We start from the raw sequence: 23,746 nt of genomic DNA, 5'->3' as shown, positions 1-23,746 counted from the left end.
CCCTGGAAGACCAGTAGTAGTTTCCGATGCACATCTGGAGGCATTCTGTAATCTGTCGACTATCAGAGTGTTGATGAAACACAGAAATTGCATCGGGATTGAATACAACATTCACCATGCGCACTTTCCTAAATGGGAGTAATGTCTGAAACAGTCCACGCTTTGATCGTTCCCTGGAAGACTAGTAGTAGTTTGCGATGCACATCTGGTGGCATTCTGTAATATGTGGACTATCAGAGTGTTGATGAAACACAGATATTGCAACGGGATTGAATACAACAGTCACCATGCGATCTTTCCTCCACGGGAGTAATGTCTCAAACAGTCTACGCTTTGATCGTTCCCTGGAAGACCAGTAGTAGTTTCCGATGCACATCTGGAGGCATTCTGTAATCTGTGGACTATCAGAGTGTTGATGAAACACAGAAATTGAATCGGGATTGAATACAACATACACCATGCGCACTTTTCTCCATGGGAGTAATGTCTGAAACAGTCCACGCTTTGATCGTTCCCTGGAAGACCAGTAGTAGTTTGCGATGCACATCTGGTGGCATTCTGTAATCTGTGGACTATCAGAGTGTTGATGAAATTGCATCGGGACTGAATACAACATCCACCATGCGCACTTTCTCCAAGGAAGTAATGTGTCATACAGTCTACGCTTTGATTGTTCCCTGGAAGACCAGTAGTAGTTTCCGATGCACATCTGGAGGCATTCTGAAATCTGTGGACTGACTGGTTGTTGATGAAACACAGAAATTGCATTGGGATTGATTATAACAGTTACCATGCGCACTTTCCTCCATGTTAGTAATGTCTCAAACAGTCTACGCTTTGATCGTTCCCTGGAAGACCAGTGGTAGTTTCCACTGCACATCTGGAGGCATTCTGTAATCTGTGGACTATCAGAGTGTTGATGAAACACAGAAATTGAATCTGGATTGAATATAACAGTCACAATACGCACTTTCCTCCATGGGAGTAATGTCTGAAACAGTCCACGCTTTGATCGTTCCCTGGAAGACCAGTAGTAGTTTCCGATGCACATCTGGTGGCATTCTGTAATCTGTGGACTATCAGAGTGTTGACGAAACACAGAAATTGCATCGGTTTTGAATACAATAGTCACCGTGCGCACTTTCCTTCACAGGAGTGATGTCTCAAACAGTCTACGCTTTGATCGTTCCCTCGATGACCAGTAGTAGTTTCCGATGCACATCTGGTGGTATTCTGTAATCTGTGGACTATCAGAGTGTTGATGAAACACAGAAATTGCATCGGGATTGAATACAACAGTCACCATGCGCACTTTCCTCCATGGGAGTAATGTCTGAAACAGTCCATGCTTTGATCGTTCCCTGGAAGACCAGTAGTAGTTTCCGATGCACATCTGGTGGCATTCTGTAATCCGTGGACTATCAGAGTGTTGATGAAACACAGAAATTGCATCGGTTTTGAATACAATAGTCACCGTGCGCACTTTCCTTCACAGGAGTGATGTCTCAAACAGTCTACGCTTTAATCGTTCCCTGGAACACAAGTAGTTGTTTCCGATGCACATCCTGTGGCATTCTGTAATCTGTGGACTATCAGAGTGTTGACGAAACACAGAAATTGCGTCGGTATTGAATAAAACAGTCACCATGCGCACTTTCCTCCACAGGAGTAATGTCTCAAACAGTCTACGCTTTGATTGTTCCCTCGATGACCAGTAGTAGTTTCCGATGCACATCTGGTGGCATTCTGTAATCTTTGGCCTATCAGAGTGTTGATGAAACACAGATATTGCATCGGGATTGAATACAACAGTCACCAAGCGATCTTTCCTCCACGGGAGTAATGTCTCAAACAGTCTACGCTTTGATCTTTCCAAGAGAGACCAGTAGTAGTTTCCGATGCACATCTCGTGGCATTCTGTAATCTGTGGACTATCAGAGTGTTGATGAAACACAGATATTGCATCGGGATTGAATACAACAGTCACCATGCGATCTTTCCTCCACGGGAGTAATGTCCCTAACAGTCTACGCTTTGATCGTTCCCTGGAAGACCAGTAGTAGTTTCCGATGCACATCTGGAGGCATTCTGTAATCTGTGGACTATCAGAGTGTTGATGAAACACAGAAATTGCATCGGGATTGAATACAACATTCACCATTCGCACTTTCCTCCATGGGAGTAATGTCTGAAACAGTCCACGCTTTGATCGTTCCCTGGAAGACTAGTAGTAGTTTGCGATGCACATCTGGTGGCATTCTGTAATATGTGGACTATCAGAGTGTTGATGAAACACAGATATTGCATCGGGATTGAATACAACAGTCACCATGCGATCTTTCCTCCACGGGAGTAATGTCTCAAACAGTCTACGCTTTGATCTTTCCAAGGGAGACCAGTAGTAGTTTCCGATGCACATCTCGTGGCATTCTGTAATCTGTGGACTATCAGAGTGTTGATGAAACACAGAAATTGCATCGGGATTGAATACAACAGTCACCATGCGCACTTTCCTCCATTTGAGTAATGTCCCTAACAGTCTACGCTTTAATCGTTCCCTGGAAGACCAGTAGTAGTTTCCGATGCACATCTGGAGGCATTCTGTAATCTGTGGACTATCAGAGTGTTGATGAAACACAGAAATTGCATCGGGATTGAATACAACATACACCATGCGCACTTTTCTCCATGGGAGTAATGTCTGAAACAGTCCACGCTTTGATCGTTCCCTGGAAGACCAGTAGTAGTTTGCGATGCACATCTGGTGGCATTCTGTAATCTGTGGACTATCAGAGTGTTGATGAAATTGCATCGGGATTGAATACAACATCCACCATGCGCACTTTCTCCAAGGAAGTAATGTGTCAAACAGTCTACGCTTTGATTGTTCCCTGGAAGACCAGTAGTAGTTTCCGATGCACATCTGGAGGCATTCTGAAATCTGTGGACTGACTGGTTGTTGATGAAACACAGAAATTGCATTGGGATTGATTATAACAGTTACCATGCGCACTTTCCTCCATGTTAGTAATGTCTCAAACAGTCTACGCTTTGATCGTTCCCTGGAAGACCAGTGGTAGTTTCCACTGCACATCTGGAGGCATTCTGTAATCTGTGGACTATCAGAGTGTTGATGAAACACAGAAATTGAATCTGGATTGAATATAACAGTCACAATACGCACTTTCCTCCATGGGAGTAATGTCTGAAAGAGTCCACGCTTTGATCGTTCCCTGGAAGACCAGTAGTAGTTTCCGATGCACATCTGGTGGCATTCTGTAATCTGTGGACTATCAGAGTGTTGACGAAACACAGAAATTGCATCGGTTTTGAATACAATAGTCACCGTGCGCACTTTCCTTCACAGGAGTGATGTCTCAAACAGTCTACGCTTTGATCGTTCCCTCGATGACCAGTAGTAGTTTCCGATGCACATCTGGTGGTATTCTGTAATCTGTGGACTATCAGAGTGTTGATGAAACACAGAAATTGCATCGGGATTGAATACAACAGTCTCCATGCGCACTTTCCTCCATGGGAGTAATGTCTGAAACAGTCCATGCTTTGATCGTTCCCTGGAAGACCAGTAGTAGTTTCCGATGCACATCTGGTGGCATTCTGTAATCCGTGGACTATCAGAGTGTTGATGAAACACAGAAATTGCATCGGGATTGAATACAACAGTCACCATGCGCACTTTCCTCCACAGGAGTAACGTCTCAAACAGTCTACGCTTTGATCGTTCCCTGGAAAACCAATAGTAGTATCCGACGCACATCTGGAGGCATTCTGTAATCTGTGGACTATCAGAGTGTTGATGAAACACAGAAATTGCATTGGGATTGAATACAACAGTCACCATGCACACTTTCCACCACAGGAGTAATGTCTCAAACAGTCTTCACTTTGATCGTTCCCTGGAACACAAGTAGTTGTTTCCGCTGCATATCTGGTGGCAGTCTGTAATCTGTGGACTATTAGAGTGTTGACGAAACACAGAAATTGCATCGGGATTGAATACAACAGTCACCATGCTCACTTACCTCCATGGGAGTAATGTCTGAAACAGTCCATGCTTTGATCGTTCCCTCGATGACCAGTAGTAGTTTCCGATGCACATCTGGTGGCATTCTGTAATCTTTGGACTATCAGAGTGTTGATGAAACACAGATATTGCATCGGGATTGAATACAACAGTCACCATGCGATCTTTCCTCCACGGGAGTAATGTCTCAAACAGTCTACGCTTTGATCTTTCCAAGGGAGACCAGTAGTAGTTTCCGATGCACATCTCGTGGCATTCTGTAATCTGTGGACTATGAGAGTGTTGATGAAACACAGAAATTGCATCGGGATTGAATACAACAGTCACCATGCGCACTTTCCTCCTTTTTAGTAATGTCCCTAACAGTCTACGCTTTGATCGTTCCCTGGAAGACCAGTAGTAGTTTCCGATGCACATCTGGAGGCATTCTGTAATCTGTGGACTATCAGAGTGTTGATGAAACACAGAAATTGCATCGGGATTGAATACAACATTCACCATGCGCACTTTCCTCCATGGGAGTAATGTCTGAAACAGTCCACGCTTTGATCGTTCCCTGGAAGACCAGTAGTAGTTTGCGATGCACATCTGGTGGCATTCTGTAATCTGTGGACTATCAGAGTGTTGATGAAACACAGAAATTGCATCGGGATTGAATACAACATTCACCATGCGCACTTTCCTCCATGGGAGTAATGTCTGAAACAGTCCACGCTTTGATCGTTCCCTGGAAGACTAGTAGTAGTTTGCGATGCACATCTGGTGGCATTCTGTAATCTGTGGACTATCAGAGTGTTGATGAAACACAGATATTGCATCGGGATTGAATACAACAGTCACCATGCGATCTTTCCTCCACGGGAGTAATGTCTCAAACAGTCTACGCTTTGATCTTTCCAAGGGAGACCAGTAGTAGTTTCCGATGCACATCTCGTGGCATTCTGTAATCTGTGGACTATCAGAGTGTTGATGAAACACAGAAATTGCATCGGGATTGAATACAACAGTCACCATGCGCACTTTCCTCCATTTGAGTAATGTCCCTAACAGTCTACGCTTTGATCGTTCCCTGGAAGACCAGTAGTAGTTTCCGATGCACATCTGGAGGCATTCTGTAATCTGTGGACTATCAGAGTGTTGATGAAACACAGAAATTGCATCGGGATTGAATACAACATTCACCATGCGCACTTTTCTCCATGGGAGTAATGTCTGAAACAGTCCACGCTTTGATCGTTCCCTGGAAGACCAGTAGTAGTTTGCGATGCACATCTGGTGGCATTCTGTAATCTGTGGACTATCAGAGTGTTGATGAAATTGCATCGGGATTGAATACAACATCCACCATGCGCACTTTCTCCAAGGAAGTAATGTGTCAAACAGTCTACGCTTTGATTGTTCCCTGGAAGACCAGTAGTAGTTTCCGATGCACATCTGGAGGCATTCTGAAATCTGTGGACTGACTGGTTGTTGATGAAACACAGAAATTGCATTGGGATTGATTATAACAGTTACCATGCGCACTTTCCTCCATGTTAGTAATGTCTCAAACAGTCTACGCTTTGATCGTTCCCTGGAAGACCAGTGGTAGTTTCCACTGCACATCTGGAGGCATTCTGTAATCTGTGGACTATCAGAGTGTTGATGAAACACAGAAATTGAATCTGGATTGAATATAACAGTCACAATACGCACTTTCCTCCATGGGAGTAATGTCTGAAACAGTCCACGCTTTGATCGTTCCCTGGAAGACCAGTAGTAGTTTCCGATGCACATCTGGTGGCATTCTGTAATCTGTGGACTATCAGAGTGTTGACGAAACACAGAAATTGGATCGGTTTTGATTACAATAGTCACCGTGCGCACTTTCCTTCACAGGAGTGATGTCTCAAACAGTCTACGCTTTGATCGTTCCCTCGATGACCAGTAGTAGTTTCCGATGCACATCTGGTGGTATTCTGTAATCTGTGGACTATCAGAGTGTTGATGAAACACAGAAATTGCATCGGGATTGAATACAACAGTCACCATTTGCAATTCCCTCCACGGGAGTAATGTCTCAAACAGTCTACGCTTTGATCGTTCCCTGGAAGACCAGTAGTAGTTTCCGATGCACATCTGGTGGCATTCTGTAATCTTTGGCCTATCAGAATGTTGATGAAACACAGATATTGCATCGGGATTGAATACAACAGTCACCAAGCGATCTTTCCTCCACGGGAGTAATGTCTCAAACAGTCTACGCTTAGATCTTTCCAAGAGAGACCAGTAGTAGTTTCCGATGCACATCTCGTGGCATTCTGTAATCTGTGGACTATCAGAGTGTTGATGAAACACAGAAATTGCATCGGGATTGAATACAACAGTCACCATGCGCACTTTCCTCCATATGAGTAATGTCCCTAACAGTCTACGCTTTGATCGTTCCCTGGAAGACCAGTAGTAGTTTCCGATGCACATCTGGTGGCATTCTGTAATCTGTGGACTATCAGAGTGTTGACGAAACACAGAAATTGGATCGGTTTTGAATACAATAGTCACCGTGCGCACTTTCCTTCACAGGAGTGATGTCTCAAACAGTCTACGCTTTGATCGTTCCCTCGATGACCAGTAGTAGTTTCCGATGCACATCTGGTGGTATTCTGTAATCTGTGGACTATCAGAGTGTTGATGAAACACAGAAATTGCATCGGGATTGAATACAACAGTCACCATTTGCAATTCCCTCCACGGGAGTAATGTCTCAAACAGTCTACGCTTTGATCGTTCCCTGGAAGACCAGTAGTAGTTTCCGATGCACATCTGGTGGCATTCTGTAATCTTTGGCCTATCAGAATGTTGATGAAACACAGATATTGCATCGGGATTGAATACAACAGTCACCAAGCGATCTTTCCTCCACGGGAGTAATGTCTCAAACAGTCTACGCTTAGATCTTTCCAAGAGAGACCAGTAGTAGTTTCCGATGCACATCTCGTGGCATTCTGTAATCTGTGGACTATCAGAGTGTTGATGAAACACAGAAATTGCATCGGGATTGAATACAACAGTCACCAAGCGATCTTTCCTCCATGGGAGTAATGTCTCAAACAGTCTACGCTTTGATTGTTCCCTGGAAGACCAGTAGTAGTTTCCGATGCATATGTGGAGGCATTCTGAAATCTGTGGGCTGACTGATTGTTGATGAAACACAGAAATTGCATTGGGATTGATTACAACAGTTACCATGCGCACATTCCTCCATGTTAGTAATGTCTCAAACAGTCTACGCTTTGATCGTTCCCTGGAAGACCAGTGGTAGTTTCCACTGCACATCTGGAGGCATTCTGTAATCTGTGGGCTATCAGAGTGTTGATGAAACACAGAAATTGAATCTGGATTGAATATAACAGTCACAATACGCACTTTCCTCCATGGGAGTAATGTCTGAAAGAGTCCACGCTTTGATCGTTCCCTGGAAGACCAGTAGTAGTTTCCGATGCACATCTGGTGGCATTCTGTAATCTGTGGACTATCAGAGTGTTGATGAAACACAGATATTGCATCGGGATTGAATACAACAGTCACCATGCGATCTTTCCTCCACGGGAGTAATGTCTCAAACAGTCTACGCTTTGATCTTTCCAAGGAAGACCAGTAGTAGTTTCCGATGCACATCTCGTGGCATTCTGTAATCTGTGGACTATCAGAGTGTTGATGAAACACAGAAATTGCATCGGGATTGAATACAACAGTCACCATGCGCACTTTCCTCCATTTGAGTAATGTCCCTAACAGTCTACGCTTTGATCGTTCCCTGGAAGACCAGTAGTAGTTTCCGATGCACATCTGGAGGCATTCTGTAATCTGTGGACTATCAGAGTGTTGATGAAACACAGAAATTGCATCGGGATTGAATACAACATTCACCATGCGCACTTTTCTCCATGGGAGTAATGTCTGAAACAGTCCACGCTTTGATCGTTCCCTGGAAGACCAGTAGTAGTTTGCGATGCACATCTGGTGGCATTCTGTAATCTGTGGACTATCAGAATGTTGATGAAATTGCATCGGGATTGAATACAACATCCACCATGCGCACTTTCTCCAAGGAAGTAATGTGTCAAACAGTCTACGCTTTGATTGTTCCCTGGAAGACCAGTAGTAGTTTCCGATGCACATCTGGAGGCATTCTGAAATCTGTGGACTGACTGGTTGTTGATGAAACACAGAAATTGCATTGGGATTGATTATAACAGTTACCATGCGCACTTTCCTCCATGTTAGTAATGTCTCAAACAGTCTACGCTTTGATCGTTCCCTGGAAGACCAGTGGTAGTTTCCACTGCACATCTGGAGGCATTCTGTAATCTGTGGACTATCAGAGTGTTGATGAAACACAGAAATTGAATCTGGATTGAATATAACAGTCACAATACGCACTTTCCTCCATGGGAGTAATGTCTGAAACAGTCCACGCTTTGATCGTTCCCTGGAAGACCAGTAGTAGTTTCCGATGCACATCTGGTGGCATTCTGTAATCCGTGGACTATCAGAGTGTTGATGAAACACAGAAATTGCATCGGGATTGAATACAACAGTCACCATGCGCACTTTCCTCCACAGGAGTAACGTCTCAAACAGTCTACGTTTTGATCGTTCCCTGGAAAACCAATAGTAGTATCCGACGCACATCTGGAGGCATTCTGTAATCTGTGGACTATCAGAGTGTTGATGAAACACAGAAATTGCATTGGGATTGAATACAACAGTCACCATGCACACTTTCCACCACAGGAGTAATGTCTCAAACAGTCTTCACTTTGATCGTTCCCTGGAACACAAGTAGTTGTTTCCGATGCATATCTGGTGGCAGTCTGTAATCTGTGGACTATTAGAGTGTTGACGAAAAACACAGAAATTGCATCGGGATTGAATACAACAGTCACCATGCTCACTTACCTCCATGGGAGTAATGTCTGAAACAGCCCATGCTTTGATCGTTCCGTCGATGACCAGTAGTAGTTTCCGATGCACATCTGGTGGCATTCTGTAATCTTTGGACTATCAGAGTGTTGATGAAACACAGATATTGCATCGGGATTGAATACAACAGTCACCATGCGATCTTTCCTCCACGGGAGTAATGTCTCAAACAGTCTACGCTTTGATCTTTCCAAGGGAGACCAGTAGTAGTTTCCGATGCACATCTCGTGGCATTCTGTAATCTGTGGACTATGAGAGTGTTGATGAAACACAGAAATTGCATCGGGATTGAATACAACAGTCACCATGCGCACTTTCCTCCATTTGAGTAATGTCCCTAACAGTCTACGCTTTGATCGTTCCCTGGAAGACCAGTAGTAGTTTCCGATGCACATCTGGAGGCATTCTGTAATCTGTGGACTATCAGAGTGTTGATGAAACACAGAAATTGCATCGGGATTGAATACAACATTCACCATGCGCACTTTCCTCCATGGGAGTAATGTCTGAAACAGTCCACGCTTTGATCGTTCCCTGGAAGACCAGTAGTAGTTTGCGATGCACATCTGGTGGCATTCTGTAATCTGTGGACTATCAGAGTGTTGATGAAACACAGAAATTGCATCGGGATTGAATACAACAGTCACCATTTGCAATTCCCTCCACGGGAGTAATGTCTCAAACAGTCTACGCTTTGATCGTTCCCTGGAAGACCAGTAGTAGTTTCCGATCCACATCTGGTGGCATTCTGTAATCTGTGGACTATCAGAGTGTTGATGAAAAACTGAAATTGCATTGGGATTGAATACAACAGTCACTATGCACACTTTCCACCACAGGAGTAATGTCTCAAACAGTCTACGCTTTAATCGTTCCCTGGAATACAAGTAGTTGTTTCCGATGCACATCTGGTGGCATTCTGTAATCTGTGGACTATCAGAGTGTTGACGAAACACAGAAATTGCGTCGGTATTGAATAAAACAGTCACCATGCGCACTTTCCTCCACAGGAGTAATGTCTCAAACAGTCTACGCTTTGATTGTTCCCTCGATGACCAGTAGTAGTTTCCGATGCACATCTGGTGGCATTCTGTAATCTTTGGCCTATCAGAATGTTGATGAAACACAGATATTGCATCGGGATTGAATACAACAGTCACCAAGCGATCTTTCCTCCACGGGAGTAATGTCTCAAACAGTCTACGCTTAGATCTTTCCAAGAGAGACCAGTAGTAGTTTCCGATGCACATCTCGTGGCATTCTGTAATCTGTGGACTATCAGAGTGTTGATGAAACACAGAAATTGCATCGGGATTGAATACAACAGTCACCATGCGCACTTTCCTCCATTTGAGTAATGTCCCTAACAGTCTACGCTTTGATCGTTCCCTGGAAGACCAGTAGTAGTTTCCGATGCACATCTGGAGGCATTCTGTAATCTGTGGACTATCAGAGTGTTGATGAAACACAGAAATTGCATCGGGATTGAATACAACATTCACCATGCGCACTTTTCTCCATGGGAGTAATGTCTGAAACAGTCCACGCTTTGATCGTTCCCTGGAAGACCAGTAGTAGTTTGCGATGCACATCTGGTGGCATTCTGTAATCTGTGGACTATCAGAATGTTGATGAAATTGCATCGGGATTGAATACAACATCCACCATGCGCACTTTCTCCAAGGAAGTAATGTGTCAAACAGTCTACGCTTTGATTGTTCCCTGGAAGACCAGTAGTAGTTTCCGATGCACATCTGGAGGCATTCTGAAATCTGTGGACTGACTGGTTGTTGATGAAACACAGAAATTGCATTGGGATTGATTATAACAGTTACTATGCGCACTTTCCTCCATGTTAGTAATGTCTCAAACAGTCTACGCTTTGATCGTTCCCTGGAAGACCAGTGGTAGTTTCCACTGCACATCTGGAGGCATTCTGTAATCTGTGGACTATCAGAGTGTTGATGAAACACAGAAATTGAATCTGGATTGAATATAACAGTCACAATACGCACTTTCCTCCATGGGAGTAATGTCTGAAACAGTCCACGCTTTGATCGTTCCCTGGAAGACCAGTAGTAGTTTCCGATGCACATCTGGTGGCATTCTGTAATCCGTGGACTATCAGAGTGTTGATGAAACACAGAAATTGCATCGGGATTGAATACAACAGTCACCATGCGCACTTTCCTCCACAGGAGTAACGTCTCAAACAGTCTACGTTTTGATCGTTCCCTGGAAAACCAATAGTAGTATCCGACGCACATCTGGAGGCATTCTGTAATCTGTGGACTATCAGAGTGTTGATGAAACACAGAAATTGCATTGGGATTGAATACAACAGTCACCATGCACACTTTCCACCACAGGAGTAATGTCTCAAACAGTCTTCACTTTGATCGTTCCCTGGAACACAAGTAGTTGTTTCCGATGCATATCTGGTGGCAGTCTGTAATCTGTGGACTATTAGAGTGTTGACGAAAAACACAGAAATTGCATCGGGATTGAATACAACAGTCACCATGCTCACTTACCTCCATGGGAGTAATGTCTGAAACAGTCCATGCTTTGATCGTTCCGTCGATGACCAGTAGTAGTTTCCGATGCACATCTGGTGGCATTCTGTAATCTTTGGACTATCAGAGTGTTGATGAAACACAGATATTGCATCGGGATTGAATACAACAGTCACCATGCGATCTTTCCTCCACGGGAGTAATGTCTCAAACAGTCTACGCTTTGATCTTTCCAAGGGAGACCAGTAGTAGTTTCCGATGCACATCTCGTGGCATTCTGTAATCTGTGGACTATGAGAGTGTTGATGAAACACAGAAATTGCATCGGGATTGAATACAACAGTCACCATGCGCACTTTCCTCCATTTGAGTAATGTCCCTAACAGTCTACGCTTTGATCGTTCCCTGGAAGACCAGTAGTAGTTTCCGATGCACATCTGGAGGCATTCTGTAATCTGTGGACTATCAGAGTGTTGATGAAACACAGAAATTGCATCGGGATTGAATACAACATTCACCATGCGCACTTTCCTCCATGGGAGTAATGTCTGAAACAGTCCACGCTTTGATCGTTCCCTGGAAGACCAGTAGTAGTTTGCGATGCACATCTGGTGGCATTCTGTAATCTGTGGACTATCAGAGTGTTGATGAAACACAGAAATTGCATCGGGATTGAATACAACAGTCACCATTTGCAATTCCCTCCACGGGAGTAATGTCTCAAACAGTCTACGCTTTGATCGTTCCCTGGAAGACCAGTAGTAGTTTCCGATCCACATCTGGTGGCATTCTGTAATCTGTGGACTATCAGAGTGTTGATGAAAAACTGAAATTGCATTGGGATTGAATACAACAGTCACTATGCACACTTTCCACCACAGGAGTAATGTCTCAAACAGTCTACGCTTTAATCGTTCCCTGGAATACAAGTAGTTGTTTCCGATGCACATCTGGTGGCATTCTGTAATCTGTGGACTATCTGAGTGTTGACGAAACACAGAAATTGCGTCGGTATTGAATAAAACAGTCACCATGCGCACTTTCCTCCACAGGAGTAATGTCTCAAACAGTCTACGCTTTGATTGTTCCCTCGATGACCAGTAGTAGTTTCCGATGCACATCTGGTGGCATTCTGTAATCTTTGGCCTATCAGAATGTTGATGAAACACAGATATTGCATCGGGATTGAATACAACAGTCACCAAGCGATCTTTCCTCCACGGGAGTAATGTCTCAAACAGTCTACGCTTAGATCTTTCCAAGAGAGACCAGTAGTAGTTTCCGATGCACATCTCGTGGCATTCTGTAATCTGTGGACTATCAGAGTGTTGATGAAACACAGAAATTGCATCGGGATTGAATACAACAGTCACCATGCGCACTTTCCTCCATATGAGTAATGTCCCTAACAGTCTACGCTTTGATCGTTCCCTGGAAGACCAGTAGTAGTTTCCGATGCACATCTGGAGGCATTCTGTAATCTGTGGACTATCAGAGTGTTGATGAAATTGCATCGGGATTGAATACAACATCCACAATGCGCACTTTCTCCAAGGAAGTAATGTCTCAAACAGTCTACGCTTTGATTGTTCCCTGGAAGGCCAGTAGTAGTTTCCGATGCATATCTGGAGGCATTCTGAAATCTGTGGGCTGACTGATTGTTGATGAAACACAGAAATTGCATTGGGATTGATTACAACAGTTACCATGCGCACATTCCTCCATGTTAGTAATGTCTCAAACAGTCTACGCTTTGATCGTTCCCTGGAAGACCAGTGGTAGTTTCCACTGCACATCTGGAGGCATTCTGTAATCTGTGGGCTATCAGAGTGTTGATGAAACACAGAAATTGAATCTGGATTGAATATAACAGTCACAATACGCACTTTCCTCCATGGGAGTAATGTCTGAAAGAGTCCACGCTTTGATCGTTCCCTGGAAGACCAGTAGTAGTTTCCGATGCACATCTGGTGGTATTCTGTAATCTGTGGACTATCAGTGTGTTGACGAAACACAGAAATTGCATCCGTTTTGAATACAATAGTCACCGTGCGCACTTTCCTTCACAGGAGTGATGTCTCAAACAGTCTACGTTTTGATCGTTCCCTCGATGACCAGTAGTAGTTTCCGATGCACATCTGGTGGTATTCTGTAATCTGTGGACTATCAGAGTGTTGATGAAACACAGAAATTGCATCGGGATTGAATACAACAGTCACCATGCGCACTTTCCTCCATGGGAGTAATGTCTGAAACAGTCCATGCTTTGATGGTTCCCTGGAAGACCAGTAGTAGTTTCCGATGCACATCTGGTGGCATTCTGTAATCCGTGGACTATCAGAGTGTTGATGAAACACAGAAATTGAATCGGGATTGAATACAACAGTCACCATGCGCACTTTCCTCCACAGGAGAAACGTCTCAAACAGTCTACGCTTTGATCGTTCCCTGGAAAACCAATAGTAGTATCCGACGCACATCTGGAGGCATTCTGTAATCTGTGGACTATCAGAGTGTTGATGAAACACAGAAATTGCATTGGGATTGAATACAACAGTCACCATGCACACTTTCCACCACAGGAGTAATGTCTCAAACAGTCTTCGCTTTGATCGTTCCCTGGAACACAAGTAGTTGTTTCCGATGCATATCTGGTGGCATTCTGTAATCTGTGGACTATTAGAGTGTTGACGAAACACAGAAATTGCATCGGGATTGAATACAACAGTCACCATGCGCACTTTCCTCCATGGGAGTAATGTCTGAAACAGTCCATGCTTTGATCGTTCCCTCGATGACCAGTAGTAGTTTCCGATGCACATCTGGTGGCATTCTGTAATCTTTGGACTATCAGAGTGTTGATGAAACACAGATATTGCATCAGGATTGAATACAACAGTCACCATGCGATCTTTCCTCCACAGGAGTAATGTCTCAAACAGTCTACGCTTTGATCTTTCCAAGGGAGACCAGTAGTAGTTTCCGATGCACATCTCGTGGCATTCTGTAATCTGTGGACTATCAGAGTGTTGATGAAACACAGAAATTGCATCGGGATTGAATACAACAGTCACCATGCGCACTTTCCTCCATATGAGTAATGTCCCTAACAGTCTACGCTTTGATCGTTCCCTGGAAGACCAGTAGTAGTTTCCGATGCACATCTCGAGGCATTCTGTAATCTGTGGACTATCAGAGTGTTGATGAAACACAGAAATTGCATCGGGATTGAATACAACATTCACCATGCGCACTTTCCTCCATGGGAGTAATGTCTGAAACACTCCACGCTTTGATCGTTCCCTGGAAGACCAGTTGTAGTTTCCGATGCACATCTGGTGGCATTCTGTAATCTGTCGACTATCAGAGTCTTGATGAAACACAGAAATTGCATCGAGATTGAATACAACAGTCACCACGTGCACTTCCCTCCACGGGAGTAATGTCTCAAACAGTCTACGCTTTGATCGTTCCCTGGAAGACCAGTGGTAGTTTCCACTGCACATCTGGAGGCATTCTGTAATCTGTGGACTATCACAGTGTTGATGAAACACAGAAATTGAATCGGGAATGAATATAACAGTCACAATACGCACTTTCCTCCATGGGAGTAATGTCTGAAACAGTCCACGCTTTGATCGTTCCCTGGAAGACCAGTTGTAGTTTCCGATGCACATCTGGTGGCATTCTGTAATCTGTGGACTATCAGAGTCTTGATGAAACACAGAAATTGCACCGAGATTGAATACAACAGTCACCATGTGCACTTCCCTCCACGGGAGTAATGTCTCAAACAGTCTACGCTTTGATCGTTCCCTCGATGACCAGTAGTAGTTTCCGATGCACATCTGGTGGTATTCTGTAATCTGTGGACTATCAGAGTGTTGATGAAACACAGAAATTGCATCGGGATTGAATACAACAGTCACCATGCGCACTTTCCTAAATGGGAGTAATATCTGAAACAGTCTACGCTTTGATCGTTCCCTGGAACACCAGTAGTTGTTTCCGATGCACGTCTGGTGGCATTCTGTAATCTGTGGACTATCAGAGTGTTGATGAAACACAGAAATTGCAACGGGATTGAATGAAACAGTCACCATGCGCACTTTCCACCATTGGAGTAATGTCTGAAACAGTCCACGCTTTGATCGTTCCCTGGAAGACCAGTAGTAGTTTCCGCTGAAATTCTGGTGGAATTCTGTAATCCGTTGACTATCAGAGTGTTGATGAAACACAGAAATTGCATTGGGATTGAATACGACAGTCACCATACACACTTTCCACCACAGGAGTAATGTCTCAAACAGTCTACGCTTTGATCGTTCCCTGGAAGACCAGTAGTAGTTTCCGATCCACATCTGGTGGCATTCTGTAATCTGTGGACTATCAGAGTGTTGATGAAAAACTGAAATTGCATTGGGATTGATTACAACAGTCACCATGCACACTTTCCACCACAGGAGTAATGTCTCAAACAGTCTACGCTTTAATCGTTCCCTGGAACACAAGTAGTTGTTTCCGATGCACATCCTGTGGCATTCTGTAATCTGTGGACTATCAGAGTGTTGACGAAACACAGAAATTGCGTCGGTATGCGCACTTTCCTCCACAGGAGTAATGTCTCAAACAGTCTACGCTTTGATTGTTCCCTCGATGACCAGTAGTAGTTTCCGATGCACATCTGGTGGCATTCTGTAATCTTTGGCCTATCAGAGTGTTGATGAAACACAGATATTGCATCGGGATTGAATACAACAGTCACCAAGCGATCTTTCCTCCACGGGAGTAATGTCTCAAACAGTCTACGCTTTGATCTTTCCAAGAGAGACCAGTAGTAGTTTCCGATGCACATCTCGTGGCATTCTGTAATCTGTGGACTATCAGAGTGTTGGTGAAACACAGATATTGCATCGGGATTGAATACAACAGTCACCATGCGATCTTTCCTCCACGGGAGTAATGTCTCAAACAGTCTACGCTTTGATCTTTCCAAGGGAGACCAGTAGTAGTTTCCGATGCACATCTCGTGGCATTCTGTAATCTGTGGACTATCAGAGTGTTGATGAAACACAGAAATTGCATCGGGATTGAATACAACAGTCACCATGCGCACTTTCCTCCATTTGAGTAATGTCCCTAACAGTCTACGCTTTGATCGTTCCCTGGAAGACCAGTAGTAGTTTCCGATGCACATCTGGAGGCATTCTGTAATCTGTCGACTATCAGAGTGTTGATGAAACACAGAAATTGCATCGGGATTGAATACAACATTCACCATGCGCACTTTCCTAAATGGGAGTAATGTCTGAAACAGTCCACGCTTTGATCGTTCCCTGGAAGACTAGTAGTAGTTTGCGATGCACATCTGGTGGCATTCTGTAATATGTGGACTATCAGAGTGTTGATGAAACACAGATATTGCATCGGGATTGAATACAACAGTCACCATGCGATCTTTCCTCCACGGGAGTAATGTCTCAAACAGTCTACGCTTTGATCGTTCCCTGGAAGACCAGTAGTAGTTTCCGATGCACATCTGGAGGCATTCTGTAATCTGTGGACTATCAGAGTGTTGATGAAACACAGAAATTGCATCGGGATTGAATACAACATACACCATGCGCACTTTTCTCCATGGGAGTAATGTCTGAAACAGTCCACGCTTTGATCGTTCCCTGGAAGACCAGTAGTAGTTTGCGATGCACATCTGGTGGCATTCTGTAATCTGTGGACTATCAGAGTGTTGATGAAATTGCATCGGGATTGAATACAACATCCACCATGCGCACTTTCTCCAAGGAAGTAATGTGTCAAACAGTCTACGCTTTGATTGTTCCCTGGAAGACCAGTAGTAGTTTCCGATGCACATCTGGAGGCATTCTGAAATCTGTGGACTGACTGGTTGTTGATGAAACACAGAAATTGCATTGGGATTGATTATAACAGTTACCATGCGCACTTTCCTCCATGTTAGTAATGTCTCAAACAGTCTACGCTTTGATCGTTCCCTGGAAGACCAGTGGTAGTTTCCACTGCACATCTGGAGGCATTCTGTAATCTGTGGACTATCAGAGTGTTGATGAAACACAGAAATTGAATCTGGATTGAATATAACAGTCACAATACGCACTTTCCTCCATGGGAGTAATGTCTGAAACAGTCCACGCTTTGATCGTTCCCTGGAAGACCAGTTGTAGTTTCCGATGCACATCTGGTGGCATTCTGTAATCTGTGGACTATCAGAGTCTTGATGAAACACAGAAATTGCACCGAGATTGAATACAACAGTCACCATGTGCACTTCCCTCCACGGGAGTAATGTCTCAAACAGTCTACGCTTTGATCGTTCCCTCGATGACCAGTAGTAGTTTCCGATGCACATCTGGTGGTATTCTGTAATCTGTGGACTATCAGAGTGTTGATGAAACACAGAAATTGCATCGGGATTGAATACAACAGTCACCATGCGCACTTTCCTAAATGGGAGTAATATCTGAAACAGTCTACGCTTTGATCGTTCCCTGGAACACCAGTAGTTGTTTCCGATGCACGTCTGGTGGCATTCTGTAATCTGTGGACTATCAGAGTGTTGATGAAACACAGAAATTGCAACGGGATTGAATGAAACAGTCACCATGCGCACTTTCCACCATTGGAGTAATGTCTGAAACAGTCCACGCTTTGATCGTTCCCTGGAAGACCAGTAGTAGTTTCCGCTGAAATTCTGGTGGAATTCTGTAATCCGTTGACTATCAGAGTGTTGATGAAACACAGAAATTGCATTGGGATTGAATACGACAGTCACCATACACACTTTCCACCACAGGAGTAATGTCTCAAACAGTCTACGCTTTGATCGTTCCCTGGAAGACCAGTAGTAGTTTCCGATCCACATCTGGTGGCATTCTGTAATCTGTGGACTATCAGAGTGTTGATGAAAAACTGAAATTGCATTGGGATTGATTACAACAGTCACCATGCACACTTTCCACCACAGGAGTAATGTCTCAAACAGTCTACGCTTTAATCGTTCCCTGGAACACAAGTAGTTGTTTCCGATGCACATCCTGTGGCATTCTGTAATCTGTGGACTATCAGAGTGTTGACGAAACACAGAAATTGCGTCGGTATTGAATAAAACAGTCACCATGCGCACTTTCCTCCACAGGAGTAATGTCTCAAACAGTCTACGCTTTGATTGTTCCCTCGATGACCAGTAGTAGTTTCCGATGCACATCTGGTGGCATTCTGTAATCTTTGGCCTATCAGAGTGTTGATGAAACACAGATATTGCATCGGGATTGAATACAACAGTCACCAAGCGATCTTTCCTCCACGGGAGTAATGTCTCAAACAGTCTACGCTTTGATCTTTCCAAGAGAGACCAGTAGTAGTTTCCGATGCACATCTCGTGGCATTCTGTAATCTGTGGACTATCAGAGTGTTGGTGAAACACAGATATTGCATCGGGATTGAATACAACAGTCACCATGCGATCTTTCCTCCACGGGAGTAATGTCTCAAACAGTCTACGCTTTGATCTTTCCAAGGGAGACCAGTAGTAGTTTCCGATGCACATCTCGTGGCATTCTGTAATCTGTGGACTATCAGAGTGTTGATGAAACACAGAAATTGCATCGGGATTGAATACAACAGTCACCATGCGCACTTTCCTCCATTTGAGTAATGTCCCTAACAGTCTACGCTTTGATCGTTCCCTGGAAGACCAGTAGTAGTTTCCGATGCACATCTGGAGGCATTCTGTAATCTGTCGACTATCAGAGTGTTGATGAAACACAGAAATTGCATCGGGATTGAATACAACATTCACCATGCGCACTTTCCTAAATGGGAGTAATGTCTGAAACAGTCCACGCTTTGATCGTTCCCTGGAAGACTAGTAGTAGTTTGCGATGCACATCTGGTGGCATTCTGTAATATGTGGACTATCAGAGTGTTGATGAAACACAGATATTGCATCGGGATTGAATACAACAGTCACCATGCGATCTTTCCTCCACGGGAGTAATGTCTCAAACAGTCTACGCTTTGATCGTTCCCTGGAAGACCAGTAGTAGTTTCCGATGCACATCTGGAGGCATTCTGTAATCTGTGGACTATCAGAGTGTTGATGAAACACAGAAATTGCATCGGGATTGAATACAACATACACCATGCGCACTTTTCTCCATGGGAGTAATGTCTGAAACAGTCCACGCTTTGATCGTTCCCTGGAAGACCAGTAGTAGTTTGCGATGCACATCTGGTGGCATTCTGTAATCTGTGGACTATCAGAGTGTTGATGAAATTGCATCGGGATTGAATACAACATCCACCATGCGCACTTTCTCCAAGGAAGTAATGTGTCAAACAGTCTACGCTTTGATTGTTCCCTGGAAGACCAGTAGTAGTTTCCGATGCACATCTGGAGGCATTCTGAAATCTGTGGACTGACTGGTTGTTGATGAAACACAGAAATTGCATTGGGATTGATTATAACAGTTACCATGCGCACTTTCCTCCATGTTAGTAATGTCTCAAACAGTCTACGCTTTGATCGTTCCCTGGAAGACCAGTGGTAGTTTCCACTGCACATCTGGAGGCATTCTGTAATCTGTGGACTATCAGAGTGTTGATGAAACACAGAAATTGAATCTGGATTGAATATAACAGTCACAATACGCACTTTCCTCCATGGGAGTAATGTCTGAAACAGTCCACGCTTTGATCGTTCCCTGGAAGACCAGTAGTAGTTTCCGATGCACATCTGGTGGCATTCTGTAATCTGTGGACTATCAGAGTGTTGACGAAACACAGAAATTGCATCGGTTTTGAATACAATAGTCACCGTGTTCACTTTCCTTCACAGGAGTGATGTCTCAAACAGTCTACGCTTTGATCGTTCCCTCGATGACCAGTAGTAGTTTCCGATGCACATCTGGTGGTATTCTGTAATCTGTGGACTATCAGAGTGTTGATGAAACACAGAAATTGCATCGGGATTGAATACAACAGTCACCATGCGCACTTTCCTCCATGGGAGTAATGTCTGAAACAGTCCATGCTTTGATCGTTCCCTGGAAGACCAGTAGTAGTTTCCGATGCACATCTGGTGGCATTCTGTAATCCGTGGACTATCAGAGTGTTGATGAAACACAGAAATTGCATCGGTTTTGAATACAATAGTCACCGTGCGCACTTTCCTTCACAGGAGTGATGTCTCAAACAGTCTACGCTTTAATCGTTCCCTGGAACACAAGTAGTTGTTTCCGATGCACATCCTGTGGCATTCTGTAATCTGTGGACTATCAGAGTGTTGACGAAACACAGAAATTGCGTCGGTATTGAATAAAACAGTCACCATGCGCACTTTCCTCCACAGGAGTAATGTCTCAAACAGTCTACGCTTTGATTGTTCCCTCGATGACCAGTAGTAGTTTCCGATGCACATCTGGTGGCATTCTGTAATCTTTGGCCTATCAGAGTGTTGATGAAACACAGATATTGCATCGGGATTGAATACAACAGTCACCAAGCGATCTTTCCTCCACGGGAGTAATGTCTCAAACAGTCTACGCTTTGATCTTTCCAAGAGAGACCAGTAGTAGTTTCCGATGCACATCTCGTGGCATTCTGTAATCTGTGGACTATCAGAGTGTTGATGAAACACAGATATTGCATCGGGATTGAATACAACAGTCACCATGCGATCTTTCCTCCACGGGAGTAATGTCTCAAACAGTCTACGCTTTGATCTTTCCAAGGGAGACCAGTAGTAGTTTCCGATGCACATCTCGTGGCATTCTGTAATCTGTGGACTATCAGAGTGTTGATGAAACACAGAAATTGCATCGGGATTGAATACAACAGTCACCATGCGCACTTTCCTCCATTTGAGTAATGTCCCTAACAGTCTACGCTTTGATCGTTCCCTGGAAGACCAGTAGTAGTTTCCGATGCACATCTGGAGGCATTCTGTAATCTGTGGACTATCAGAGTGTTGATGAAACACAGAAATTGCATCGGGATTGAATACAACATTCACCATTCGCACTTTCCTCCATGGGAGTAATGTCTGAAACAGTCCACGCTTTGATCGTTCCCTGGAAGACTAGTAGTAGTTTGCGATGCACATCTGGTGGCATTCTGTAATATGTGGACTATCAGAGTGTTGATGAAACACAGATATTGCATCGGGATTGAATACAACAGTCACCATGCGATCTTTCCTCCACGGGAGTAATGTCTCAAACAGTCTACGCTTTGATCTTTCCAAGGGAGACCAGTAGTAGTTTCCGATGCACATCTCGTGGCATTCTGTAATCTGTGGACTATCTGAGTGTTGATGAAACACAGAAATTGCATCGGGATTGAATACAACAGTCACCATGCGCACTTTCCTCCATTTGAGTAATGTCCCTAACAGTCTACGCTTTGATCGTTCCCTGGAAGACCAGTAGTAGTTTCCGATGCACATCTGGTGGCATTCTGTAATCTGTGGACTATCAGAGTGTTGATGAAATTGCATCGGGATTGAATACAACATCCACCATGCGCACTTTCTCCAAGGAAGTAATGTGTCAAACAGTCTACGCTTTGATTGTTCCCTGGAAGACCAGTAGTAGTTTCCGATGCACATCTGGAGGCATTCTGAAATCTGTGGACTGACTGGTTGTTGATGAAACACAGAAATTGCATTGGGATTGATTATAACAGTTACCATGCGCACTTTCCTCCATGTTAGTAATGTCTCAAACAGTCTACGCTTTGATCGTTCCCTGGAAGACCATGGTAGTTTCCACTGCACATCTGGAGGCATTCTGTAATCTGTGGACTATCAGAGTGTTGATGAAACACAGAAATTGAATCTGGATTGAATATAACAGTCACAATACGCACTTTCCTCCATGGGAGTAATGTCTGAAACAGTCCACGCTTTGATCGTTCCCTGGAAGACCAGTAGTAGTTTCCGATGCACATCTGGTGGCATTCTGTAATCTGTGGACTATCAGAGTGTTGACGAAACACAGAAATTGCATCGGTTTTGAATACAATAGTCACCGTGCGCACTTTCCTTCACAGGAGTGATGTCTCAAACGGTCTACGCTTTGATCGTTCCCTCGATGACCAGTAGTAGTTTCCGATGCACATCTGGTGGTATTCTGTAATCTGTGGACTATCAGAGTGTTGATGAAACACAGAAATTGCATCGGGATTGAATACAACAGACACCATGCGCACTTTCCTCCATGGGAGTAATGTCTGAAACAGTCCATGCTTTGATCGTTCCCTGGAAGACCAGTAGTAGTTTCCGATGCACATCTGGTGGCATTCTGTAATCCGTGGACTATCAGAGTGTTGATGAAACACAGAAATTGCATCGGTTTTGAATACGATAGTCACCGTGCGCACTTTCCTTCACAGGAGTGATGTCTCAAACAGTCTACGCTTTAATCGTTCCCTGGAACACAAGTAGTTGTTTCCGATGCACATCCTGTGGCATTCTGTAATCTGTGGACTATCAGAGTGTTGACGAAACACAGAAATTGCGTCGGTATTGAATAAAACAGTCACCATGCGCACTTTCCTCCACAGGAGTAATGTCTCAAACAGTCTACGCTTTGATTGTTCCCTCGATGACCAGTAGTAGTTTCCGATGCACATCTGGTGGCATTCTGTAATCTTTGGCCTATCAGAGTGTTGATGAAACACAGATATTGCATCGGGATTGAATACAACAGTCACCAAGCGATCTTTCCTCCACGGGAGTAATGTCTCAAACAGTCTACGCTTTGATCTTTCCAAGAGAGACCAGTAGTAGTTTCCGATGCACATCTCGTGGCATTCTGTAATCTGTGGACTATCAGAGTGTTGATGAAACACAGATATTGCATCGGGATTGAATACAACAGTCACCATGCGATCTTTCCTCCACGGGAGTAATGTCTCAAACAGTCTACGCTTTGATCTTTCCAAGGGAGACCAGTAGTAGTTTCCGATGCACATCTCGTGGCATTCTGTAATCTGTGGACTATCAGAGTGTTGATGAAACACAGAAATTGCATCGGGATTGAATACAACAGTCACCATGCGCACTTTCCTCCATTTGAGTAATGTCCCTAACAGTCTACGCTTTGATCGTTCCCTGGAAGACCAGTAGTAGTTTCCGATGCACATCTGGAGGCATTCTGTAATCTGTGGACTATCAGAGTGTTGA

The sequence above is a fragment of the Schistocerca gregaria genome, chromosome 9, assembly GCF_023897955.1.
Source record: "Schistocerca gregaria isolate iqSchGreg1 chromosome 9, iqSchGreg1.2, whole genome shotgun sequence".
Taxonomy (NCBI): Eukaryota; Metazoa; Arthropoda; class Insecta; order Orthoptera; family Acrididae; genus Schistocerca; species Schistocerca gregaria.
This window is presented reverse-complemented; position numbering follows the sequence as displayed.